Raw genomic sequence first — 13465 nt, 5'->3', positions numbered from 1 at the left:
TGGGTCTCTGTAAATAATCTTATTAAGAGTACAGACTATACTGAACGTATATGAAAAGTGCCCCAAGATAATTTCTGTTCTGATTTGGCGTTATATAATTAATATCGACTTCACTTGAATAATTAGAAGGGCTGTACATAAAACACCAGACCAATTCAGCCGTCCTTAACTTCAGTCACACCCCACTCTGTTTAAGAGTATTTGGCAGGGCTGTCATCAATCAGCGCCAAATCAAGTAGTCGTCTCCCGAACTTCATTAATGACTAGAGGTTTATCTATCAAAGGCCAGAATATTTGAAAGCAAAAAAAATAAAATAATGATTCATGGTTTGATATTTTCAACATTCTGGCCTTAAATTACTCTCATATTTACCAAGCATATAGAGCAAAGCAAATGTCCCACCTTATAGAACTTGAAAAACTAAAACAAAACTTACAGGTCTGGTGTCAATAAATGACCTTTAGGACTCTTCCACGGTGGGTCTGAAGACTTTTCCTCCTCTCTTGTAAATGTGAGCAGGAAGCAGAGCTGGGAGTATCTTAAGCGCGATCTCACCTTTTGCAACTTAACAATTTAAGCACAATACATTAGCAGGGGCTTGCTCAAACAGGGGCAGCAGCAACTAGCTGTGGCACCCAGGGGCAAACTTAACTGCCACTCAGTTACCACAGCCACTGCCATTGCTGCAGAGGAGATGCCAGTGATATGCTACAGCAACTTCTACTTGTTTGTGGCATCTGCTAGCCAGGAGCCGAAGTTTGTAGCATACTGTACGTACATATTCTGGACGAGGGGGCAAGCTAAGTATACTAGAGCTCCAGAGAGAAGCCTGAGAGAGATGTAAAACTACATTGTGATGGTTTTTGGTTCTTAAAACCACAAATATATCTACTTATGGATCAACACTTCAAATGGAGCACAGGAAAAGAGTCAAATGAAGCCTTAACAAGCTTTTTCTTGTTGTGTCATTAAATAGTAAAAAGGGGAGAACAGCCACACATGATTTCGCAGCTGACATTCTTAATTCCAGCTTCATTTCAGTTTAAGTAGATAACAGTCAGAATTTCATTGGTACCTGATTCATACAGGCTGCATTACAGTGTTACCAAGTTTCCTTCTCAGCACAGAGACAGCACAGACAACACACACACCATCACACATCTCTGTTGTCACTTATAGACTGAATAACACAGTGTGCATTCCCAGTGTTTTGTAAGAAGGCTTCACACAGGGGGCGGGGCTAAATTAACCTGAAACCTTGTCAGTACAGAGAGAGAGAGTTAGCATTAGCACAACCACTAACACTGTGTCAGCCACTGGCAGTTACAAGCTAACAAACAGCATAAACAAATAAAAGATGCTAACTACGCTAACTGTTCTGATCCGTCTGCTAGTCTCTGGTTCTGGTCTCAGACTCCTCATCTGAGTCTGGGTCTGACTGAGGCTCAAACATGTGGCTGAGTCTCTCTGATGTTTCCTCCTCTAACCATCTTGATGCTCTCTGCTCTCTCACCTGTCCACCTGGAGACAGCAGGTGGTGGGCGGGGCATAAGGCCTTATCCAGATTTCTCAACCAGGAAGTAAGAGGAGATGTGTTTACGGCCCCTTTTCACAGTTTTCATGTGTGAAAACCATGTTAAACAAAATAAGAATCATAACAGAATTTAAAATGTGTCTGGAGAGGAACTTTAAAAAGAAATAATCTGGTATCTGGTAATAACCAGCAAATATGTCATCATAACATGAAAATATCTTTTTTTGTCGTTAAAATGAGAAAAGTTTATTGTTAGAACAAGAAACACAGTGATACATTGCCGTGATGCAATTTGATTCAACAGCACAACAATCTACAGGCCAGACCTCCTCAACAAAGCCTCTCTGATAGAGTTTTGTCGAGTCTGAACAAGACTAATACTGTGAAATAAAACCGAACATACCTGTACTGTTACTACTTCCGCCTCCAGTGTCACTTGAAAATCATACCAGGGTTTCAAAGTTTTTTTTCTGTCCCACATTTTTTCCTCTGCTTGTAGAAACTCTTTGTCAGAATGAGAAGCATTAGATTTTCTGTCTTTACACCTTTAATCCTTCATGTACATTCTCAATAGCTGAGTCTGTATCACATTGAGGAGACATGTTCTGTTTGGTGAAGCTAGAAGTCTGTGAACAATGATTGTAAGACATCAGGAGGATATGGAAACATTATGACTCCCCGTAACACAAATGAGCAAAACAGCAAACACTCCAGAGACTCAGTGAACTATTAGACAAAGTAATAAAGAATGAGTCTTTTGTGGTCGTGGTTCTTTCTCTGATAAACGGCTCCTCCACTGTGGTTCAGTGCACATGAACACAAAATTATTGGTGATGGTTTCAGTTTTTCTCTTCAGGTTCTTGTCATGAATAGCAAATAGAAAACATTGTATTTCCTTTTTAAGTTAGAATTCATGCTTACAATGTGTTTGATTTGCTGACACCCTGTGGTGACTTCTGGTAACAACAAGCATGTTTTCATATCACAGAACCGCATTTATGTGGATTTTTCCCGACAGTTCCTTTGGATGACCACAAAACGTCCAGAAAGGTTTATTCCACCCAAATACTACTCTTTGTGTTGTGGATGCTAAGAGTTGCATGTTGGGCAGTGTACTGTGTAATTATCATAATTAGGCAATTATCAAGTAAAATAAAGATGGCATCATATGCTATAGCCTCATACTCGAACCCCAGATTGTAAAGTAGGTAACACCACTAAAGACAGTGAGGTCCAGTGTATGAGTGACAGGCTGTTTCCCTTAGCTCCTTTTCCTCAGTCAGTACAGTACATACAGTATAAAATAATGCAGTTATGTAAAGTATAAAAATGACCAAAGTAACACTGATACTATTTCAATATGAATTTCCCCACATCTCTAATTTAATAGCTTAATATTGCTAATATAGGCCCTATAGCACAGCCACTAATAGATTATAACCACAGGCAATATTATGTTCCTGCAGTACTGGAGGCTGCAGAATGTATATTATTAAAAATTATATATAATTTTATTATAAATATGGTAGATGGCTATAAATAGTAAAGAATTAGTTAGTAGAAGAGCTGTTATACTCACACTCTGCTTGTCATCCATCTTCTTACAGTGTGGTGAAAAACTAGGGTCCTACAGATGTTGTGAAACTGCAGCCTCAGGTCCCGCAGGAACACCCTACTCTACACACATCCAAAAACCCTGTTTGAGATGGAGTGTGTAGCTTGGATCGGTCACAGTAGCGGTAAGGCTGGACCCAAATGCAGACAACACATGGGGGTGAGTGCAAAAATGTTAATTAAGAAAAGAATTTACAAAACACGGGTGAAGCACAGGCGAAACACAGGGGATCAAACAGCAGACGAACCAACTCAGACAAACGGGAGCACAGAGACTAAATAGACACAAGGGAGGCAAGGGGTGACTGAACACAGGTGAAACACATTGAAGCGGGGCAGACAATCAACAAGAAGGGAAACAGGGCAAAGACAGGAAGTACAAACATCAAGAGACACAAGGAAACTGACTACAAAATAAAACACATAAACATAATCTCAAACATAAAATGTCCGCTGTGGCAAACCACGAGAGGATCACTGAAACATTTACTGAAATAAAACCACGTGTGGAACTGATAACAACGCAGAGACATCACTATAATCATAAATCTGATTCTCAACCAGGAAACAACATTATATTTATATTTTATCACCATCTCTCTGATAACTATAGTTAGCTGTTACTGTTTCACTGAATATGTTTATAGCTTCTGATTCAGTGCAGACGAAAGTGAAAGAGGGAGCAGCTACAGCAGCAGGAGTATGGTGCAGCCTGTGAAGCAAAAACAAAGAAAGTGTCCAAGAAAAGTTTCTGATGCTCCAGATAAAAAAAGAAACTTTGAGAGGAAGGATTACAGTCTAGGCTCAGCATGGTGAACAGGCCGTTCGTTGTGTGTTTTCTGTTTTGTTTTGTAGCAGGCACGTCGTTGGGTTGGTTATCAGCAACACGGATGTTACATCTTGTAGTTACTGGTTGTAAATGTTTCAGCTGGTGCAACCCAAATTCATTCATTATTGAAGTGATCATTTAATATGATTTAAAACACTGTTCTCATGTGAAAATGAGTTGCATACACATAGTTTTAGTAGAGAGCTCTGTCCAAAGTGAGACAGTTGAATCTCTTCTTTCTCAGTTCAAAACAAAACTGCACCACGCCCTCATCTGCTGAGGAGTGTTCAGAGGAATCTGCAGTATTTTGTCTTCGGGATGCCGTCTGATAAAATCAACACACCTCAGGGTCACGACAACAGCTCTGATGTTTATTCAGATATATTTAAAATGAACAAGCACAGAGGAAGTTAGAGGAGACTAAAGGTTGTTTTCTTTTCCTCGTACACGCTGAAACACCAAAACTTGAGCTTTAACACTGACACACTCTGGTCCAGAGAAGCTCTGTTTTGGGGAAAGGCTGAAACAAATGTACAAATGTAACCAGCTCAATGTGAACATAGTGTTTGTTTGAACATATGAACAGCTGGTGCAGCTGGATCCAGCTCCATTTCTCTTTACAGCTCCACACTGCACCTTCTCTTCTCATCTAAAGGATTTGATTTCAATCCCTCTTGAAACTAAACCTGCAGACATATTCACTTTATTTGGTCACATGCTTTATGTTTAGCTGGACTAATTATAGCCCCTGAGGATGGATGTTACACTCCCAGTTGAATTGCAAGACTGGTACCAAGTTTGCAGCTCCACTCCACATGTCACACTGCTAGTGGCAAAAGGACATGAATCCCGTGAACTTGGTCCAATGGATCCCACAGGAACCCACAGAGAACAAGTACATCCACATCTCACCAGGAAAACAATATATCAGAATATCATTAAGAGCATGTGATGAGGGGGTAGTCATAGTAAATGAAAGAATACCCACAATGATGCCACTAACACCAGAACATGAAGCTTTACTAGAACAGGTTTTACAGGAAGTGTGGTCAAAACATAAGACAGACGCAGGTAAGATTAAAGTGGCGCATTCACTTATCAAAGACAGCAGTACACATATACACGTCTAGCACAGGGATGTAGAAAGCCCATCAATCTTTAACAGGATGCTAGCCCAAGACCTGCAACGCTTAGATGTGCCAAGTACTGTAATTCAGTATGTGGATGATTAGTTCATTTGTAGGCCCTCAAGACAACAGAGTGAAGAAAGACTCCATCGCAGCGCTAACAGCACTAGCAAAAGGAGGACACAAAGTCAGTAAAAGAATGGCTGACAGCAATGGTAAACTTAATTTGATGGAGTCTTTACCACTGGCACTAATGTCTATGACATCACAAACAAACAGACTAACACACCTGACACCTCATGAGGGCGACCAATGCCTGTGCCATATCTTAGAGGCCCGTATGAGGGACCTCCGCTTGAGCAATTGGAAAAAGAGTTAACCAGTTATGTACAGCATCTAACGAATCCATAAAGTGATCTTCCAACAGGTGAAAGGTGCCACAGAGGAGAGGTAAGCTGCCATCCCAGACCAATGGCAGAGAATATGCCCAGGAGAGTGGGTATACGTTAAGGTGTTCAAAAGAAAGTCACACCAACAAAGTCGTCTTAGCAAACCCCAACAACTCTAAAGGTTGAAGATAAGAAAGTATGGTTCCACCTCAACCACTGCTGCAGAGCAGATGACCCACACTAAATACTTACAGATACCTACAGAGGAAGGGCAGATTCTGGACCAGAAGGGGACGGTGACACCTCCCCGCAGGAAGTTAGCAAGGAGAGAGGCGATCCCAGAAACTGGCTGCCAGATGGGCTAGCGGCAGCACACCAAGTAGTGGATCATTAGCAGCAAGACAGGGAAGTGAATCAGACACAGAAGATGAACTCACAAACCCAGCAGAAAGTCAAAGAGGGCAGGAATCAACACAGCAGGATCATCAGGAACATTAAGATAGAGTAACTAAAGGACAGAGATTATGGAGATTAGGGGCCATAATTATGATTCTAATCTTGCTGGCATATGATGTTTCAATACAAAACTATAAAAAAAAAGTTGGAGCCAACCACAAAACATTCAATTCTTCCAATTGGACTGCAGCATCAGCAAAGTATTACCAGGTAGGTTTTAATTATTCTATTTTTTTTTTTGCTTTTTCTTTGTGGGAGAAAAGGTGAAAATACATCTCAGGTAAAACAAAGTAAACACTAAAATTGCATTAAACCTGAATTTTCTTTCTCAACAGGCATCTCATGTATTCATTTCAGGCTGAATCTTAAAGTGCTGAACCAGTGTGTGGCCTCCCCACTGTTGTAGAGGTGCTGTTTAAGGTTAATTAATATACTTTTTCCTGTTTCTTCCACAAGAAATACCACAGGACTGGCATGCTATGCAGTAGGGGCACCTACTCCCCCGTGTGGGTTGAATAGGAATTTCCTTGGTTTCACTGTCAGGGTTAAGAGTAAGGTAAGAGTTAGGGTTTTGGAATTCACACCACTCAGTGCCACTTGGATGAGAAGTGAAATATCTTGAACTCTACAGTCTCAGTCCGACTGTTAATTTCTTTTAATATCACCCCCCAATTGTATTACACATACCACAAACTTAAATCCGTTTAAATCTGTGCACTTGTGAGAGAATTTGGCAAAGGTCAAAGACACAAGAGTGTTAAAATAAGCAAGTTACTAAAAACCTGACAACCTAAATTTATCATTTCTTTCTCAATGTAGTCATGGAGTTAGTGGCATGACAACATTACCACCGGTATGGGCATCCAAAGCGTACTTTGTAATCTCGACACCTGCTTCCTTTCTGGTCTCGGTTGCGACAGGTAAAACCATCAAGGGCATGAGGTCTCTCTAGCAGACATTTTCAGCCCTTTACGAACACTTTCCGTAAGTCTGGACTTCTGCATACTTTGCCTGAGAGATAGTTCATAGCATTGTCACGTTAAACATGGGGTTACAATGGTTTAGCTGACAGTCATGTCGGCACCACTCAGGGTTTCACAGAAAAACATGAATCCGCAAATTTATATCCGCTGGACAGAGAGCCATCCTTTCCTCAAACGTGAACCAGTCTCCCGGTTTCATGCCCAGCGACCCGTCCCTTTATCGGTCTCTAACCTGTCCCTTCCCAAGAACGCCTGTGTGGTTGTTTATTGCTGCTCAGTTGTTTGTTGTACAATGATTACTCTGAGATCACTGGAAGCCACCAAATTTAATACTGGATAGTGTGAGCGTTTATTTTAAATTATTTAGTTACATCCCCATTAGCCACTTTGTTGTAACATTTTAGCTCAACACAGGTTTGCAGATCAGCCATGGTTGACCGGCTTTCTTGGTCAGTTTTGGTTTTTTTTTATTTTGATGTTTCAGAATAAGACTTTCACATTTATTAATCATGGTAAATTTCAACCTCTCTCATTGGTTCAGGCTAAGTCCACCCTCTCCCCTCTCATTGGTTGAGGCAAAGGTCAAATTACTTCTTTTTTAAGTTCTGCATTATACTCTGATCTAAAACACTTATTCACCTGGTCATTTATTTAATTGTTTGGATAAAAACTTTTATCTATTTGTGTTCTAGACAAGCGGCAACCTCCGAGAAAATGAAGCTAACACAGAAGTACCAAAAACTTCTTCAAAGGGCCCCTTATTCTGGCTCCAACAGTGAGTCAATCCCCATAGACTCCCATGTTAAAATGAAATAAACATGTTTACAGCCTGGTACAAATACAGTACCAGTATGCCTGCCACAAGCTGACATGCACCGAACTCTGGGCTCGACACACGCTTTATTTACAGTGCATGATTCTAGATTATGAGATTTAACATTGTAAAGCTGAGTTACTGGATCCTTAACCCTTAACATAATCTAGTGTTTATGTACAGTCTCCGCTTCATTGTAAACAAAAAGCCTAGACCTGAGCAGGAAATCCATATCAATAATATCAACAAACTTGAGTCTTCATAACACAATGTGCACATTCTATCATTCACAATTATTTTCATCGACTTACATAAAGATTGACTGCCCAGTAGAGGTGGCTGGGATGTTTGTGTCAGCAGTACGGGCATATATGTGGAGAGGGCTTTCACAGATTTCTCCTGGATTCTCTTTCTCTCAGGTTTCTCAGGAGCTCCCAGCCCCCAATTCCACTGGGATTATCCCAATTAAACCACTTATACTGGCCAGGATACAATGAGTGAGAAACAGGAAGAATGCTGAGTCACAAGATTTTAAAAGGATGGAAGTCAAGAAGCAGAACAATTCACATGAACTACCTTCTTGACTGCAGAAGTCAACGGGACGCATGAAACGAACACGATAATCATGACACATGCAATCCGCCTGGTCAGACGAGTTACAGATGAATCCTATGGGTGTGTCAGCTCTGCAGAAGGGAACAAAGTTACACACTGATATGGCTTCATTATTGCTTGTGATATTTAATTAAATGGGTTTTATAGTCTAATGATGTACATGGATGACATTTTTCAAATTATAGCTTTCAGGTAAATAAAAACAGATCCAGTGGGTTTCTATGGGGGATGATTTGAAGACAGGATTATTTACAGCTAAATTTAAAGACAAAAAAATGATATCCACTACTATCTAAAATGTGATAATGTACAATGTGATAAAACATTTTTAAAAACTAATAAATTAAATAAAGAACTTACACAGCAATCACATTCCCTGTTTCATCAACAGTGAGGCCAGATACAGTTTGGACCTCAATCTGAAGTGGGCTATTGCAGATCTTTCCTGGGTATTCATTGCGCAGAGCGTAAAGTTCCTCAAAGTCTCCTTTTCCAGAGGGGTCATCTCTATCAAACCACTCTGTCCAGCATTGTAGACCAGTCATCAAGGAAGGAAACAGACATATGTTTCAGTTAAATAAAACAAGTATAGCCACGAAACAAGATTAGCAAGATTTGATAAATCTGAGTAAGGTCTTGTACACTACTTACGAGTGTGAGTGGCATCATTGTCAGGCTGTTGACAACATCCTGGCTGCACATTGTTGTTTGGGTTGGCGGACTACGTGTGGTTTTGTGGGTTGGCAGGCTCCTCGTTGTTACCTGGATTGGCAGGCTGTTTGTTGTTTTTGAGGGCTGGCAGGTTGCATGTTATTTTGGGGGTTGACAGGCTCCATGTTGTTAACCGGGTTGTTGGGCCTCTGGTCATTTTGTGTGTTGGGAGGTTCCCGGTTGTGTCCTGATTCACTTGGCTGTTGGTTGTTACATGTTGGGGCAGCTTCCTGGCTGGTTTTTCTGGGTTTGCACGCTTCTTTTTCTTAAGTGGCCCAGCAGGTTGCTTGTTTCTTGGAGGGATTCTAAGATGCTTCTTTTATTTGTTGGCAGGCTTGTTGTTTCTACCTGGATTAGCAGGATACTGGTTGTTTGGAGAGTAGGTTGGCTGTTTGTTGTTCTGTGGATGTACATGCTCAGAACAGGTTTTTTGTTTTGTTTTAACAGGGTTGTTTTGTCGGCTGGCAAGCCGGTGGATGTTTTGTTGGTTTGAGGCTTCCTGGTAGCATTCTGGTGAACAACAATTTATCAGATTGTAAACTAATTATGTGCATGTGGGACAGACTCTTGATTAGAGAACTTAATACTATTCATCACAATCACTTTTTCTCATGAAATGAACTCACCAACAAGCATGACAGCAATCAGTGTGATTTTTAATTGTTGGAGAAAATGGAACATAAGCACAGTGTAAGATGACTCAGCTGATCATTTAGTCACTAGGTATTCCATTAGGAAGAATACCTGCTACAATGCTAATTTGGATCTAAACAAACAAACAAACATGTATATTATGTAGGATCAGCACAGCATATAAATTATATTGATTATTCTGATAAATGAAATACAATACCCAGTTTGTCATTGTTGCGGATTACGTTGGACCTTTCACCCTGCAAGCATCCAGAAGTTTTTCATCGGTATAAGTAAGTAAGAAATAAGATGCCATATAATTGTCGACTGTTCAAAATTTGATGTACGAAAATTCAATTCAAGTTTATTGAATTGAAATGAATTCAATCGTTACAAATAAGCTTATTCAGAAAATGAGATTTCCTGTAAATTAATACCAGATCAATCAAGATAATTTGAACAACAGATAAGTATTGCACTGAAACATAATTGGTCAACAATGAAACTGTAAACTCACCTCAAACTAGCCTATTGTTTGAGATTAGTTACTGTTTGTGACTCTATGGTTTCACATGTAAATGTTTAAGTACTTGTTAGAACTAGAACAGATTTTATAAGCTGAAAACCTGTGGTTTATAGGCCAGGATAATTTTTTCCTAATTATTTAAAACATTAACACAAACATTATCTCCAGGGGAAGGTGCTGTACCATCAGATGAATGGCCATTGCATACCAATGGCACGATCCAAATTTAGGTGCGTTCAGAGTTAGGGAGGAGAACACTTTCTGTCTCCTCTGCTTCTCTGTAAATGTACGGCGGGAATGGAGTTTAAAGCACTGACCATGTATTCTCAATGTCCCCGATCTGAGGCCAGCTGGGGACCTTTATTATATTTCCTTTGTCTCCTCTACAGCTCCTCATTTCCTGTCAGCTCTCCACTGTTTAGTTTATTTATCATTTATTTATTATTGTATAGTTTATTATCAAAACACAAAAAATAGAGTACACAACATGGTTTTAAAGGATTATGCTGGTGAGATGAAAACAAAAAGCAAATGGGCTTATAAAGACCTCACACCAAAAAAATGAAATAAATGGAACAATAACATTTAAAGCATGATATTTACCATTAGCTCATTTCTCAGTGCATGGTGGCACCATCACTACCATTGTTATGTAGGTGAGGCACGGTTATATGAGGAAGCTGTTCACCAAATTTCAGTGTTGCAGTTTTTGGACCATCATTTTTCATCATGTTTTGTTCATTTCCCATTGACAACCATTCAAACAAAATGCTTAAAACAGTTAATATAAAATCTGTTATTACAGATGTCTGCACCAAAAGTCATCAAATCATCTCCTAAATAGCCTTAATAAATTAGTTTGGAAGAATGTTTTCTAACTGCAAATCAGGGATGTAGGACTAATCACCAATCACTGATCCCCATTGTTTTTATTCTAAATGACTTCACTTTACTATCAAAGTTTTAATTGTTTTGTCGAAAATAGACAGTTAATAATAGTGACTTTATTCCAGTGCTTTATTCATGATAACTCAGTTACACAGTCCATGCAACAGCCTGCATGAAACAGATTTTTTTAGATTTAGATGCACATTGCAGGGCTGATTGATTTTTTTTTTAATTCTATAGGTAGTTACAGTCAGTTTAGTTTAATTTAATTATATTTCGTTTGAAAATGATAATAATCTTGTAGGAATGTACAGGCTTTACTGAAAATAGTTGGCAACACTGCTCCTTAAACATCATTGCAAATTGTCCCCGGAATGACATGGGGCCCCTTTAGGCTTAAAGTTAAGTTTATCAGCCCTTGGGGGGGGGTCTGTAAAAGCCTGGCACCCCTGGCAGTTACCTGCCTTGCCTGTTCACAAGCTGAGCTTTTAAGCTGAGACAGGCCTATGGGAGAAATGACTGAGTGCACCTCTTGATCTCCTGTCTGTACCTTATAAACTGTACCTTACATCAGGAACAATTTTTACACCTTCAGCACCACAAGACAAAAAGGTGAACATAGCTGAAGTTCAAAGAGAAGAAAGGTTGGGGTTAAAAAAGAAAATTTTATCAGTATAACTTCACTCTGCATCTCCTGGAACATGATTCATCTCACGCCTCCACTCTGTATTTGGGACTACACCAAACCGCTTCCTCACTCTGGCATTACACTGAAGCTGGCACCTGATGAGACAGGATATACAGAGAGATTAATATTCTAAATATTTGACTTTTTATATAAAACACATACAGTATGTGTATTATGTGATCTGTCACAACCAAAGCCAAGCTGAGGATGACTTGTGTATATGTGATGCCCACTTAAGTGTGACAGCATTTGTGTAAATATTAATAATTTAGGGGTTATTTTTTATTGTCTTTCATTATATGTGTATTTTCTTTCACCTTTTATAAACATTGTCTTTACTTTTATTAATAGTAAACCAGTTCTATTTCATCCTTCCTGAGCACCAGAGGCGGTGCTTTAACCACTGGATCTTCCGTCTGTATGCGCAGGTCAAGTATTTAATATCAACAAAGATCCTCCAAACAGAAGATGCCGCATTACAGGCAGCGCCAATGGTATGAAATGGGACACAGCTCCGGTCTTCCTAAGTGGGTGTTGTCCCTCAGCCCCTCCCTCAAGCGAAGGCAACTGGCATGAAATGTGACAGTAGCTAATATTAAAATCTCTCCCTGTCTAGACTTACCTCTCTGCATCCTTTGGGAAAGAAAAGACAGATCTGTTTTTCTTGTTATTACAGCCTGTTTCTGCACAAAGCTCGGGGCATTTTTAACACTAACTGATGGATGAGTTGTCCCTGCCAGAATAATACAACAATAGACGATACAACGATATCGCTGTTTATGATCTACTAACGACATCTGATCAGCCCAGTACAATATTCAATACCCAATAATAACAAAGTGAAAACAGAAATTTAAATTTTTCTAGACACTTTTTCAAATGTATTAAAAACTCAAACTTTAATATCACATTGACATAAGTATTCAGACACTTTACTACAAGTCAGGTTTCTCCATTTTTCTGGATAATCTCTGAGATGTTTCTGCACCTTGACTGGAGTCCACCTGTGGTAAACTCAGCTGATTGGACATGATTTGTAAATGTGATGATGTAATTTGATGTGTGATGTGTGTTTGCTGCACAAAAACTAAAGGCAGATTTTCAAGTTCAGAGTAAACCTGTGTGACTTGAAGACAGTAAGTGAGTTTGGTCTGGTCCTGTGGTCCAGTCCAGCATAGATGATATAGGGTGGTTTAAGTCCAATAAGGCTTTATGGATGTATTGAATACTTCTCCATCCACAAAGTGCAGCACCAGACCTATTTGATCCAGTGAACAGAGATGTGGGTGGTTATACAGAGGTCTGGAATAAATCTAGTGGTGTTACCTTTTGGACTGATCGCAGCAGCTAGGGGGAACTAATCTTTAAAGTACAGTACACTTATACATCTTTGCTCGTGTATTTCAAAGCCTTTGTTTGCAAAGTCACAGTGTGAGTGAGTCAGTGGTACCTCCAGTGTTTCTGCATCTTTTATTATAAACATATAGTAACAGTTGCCTTTCATCAACATTATGCTTTTACTTTAGCTTGATGAACACGTCATGTATTCAAGGTCAGCCACACCAGTTACACCAGAATATGGGTAATATGGAAAGCACAAGCAAGTGAAAATAAAAGAAATTCTGAGGCATTCACAATATTCTTCTTCAAATCATTA

Source organism: Seriola aureovittata, chromosome 3 (assembly GCF_021018895.1).
Source record: "Seriola aureovittata isolate HTS-2021-v1 ecotype China chromosome 3, ASM2101889v1, whole genome shotgun sequence".
Taxonomy (NCBI): domain Eukaryota; kingdom Metazoa; phylum Chordata; class Actinopteri; order Carangiformes; family Carangidae; genus Seriola; species Seriola aureovittata.
Note: the sequence above shows the minus strand (reverse complement) of the source record.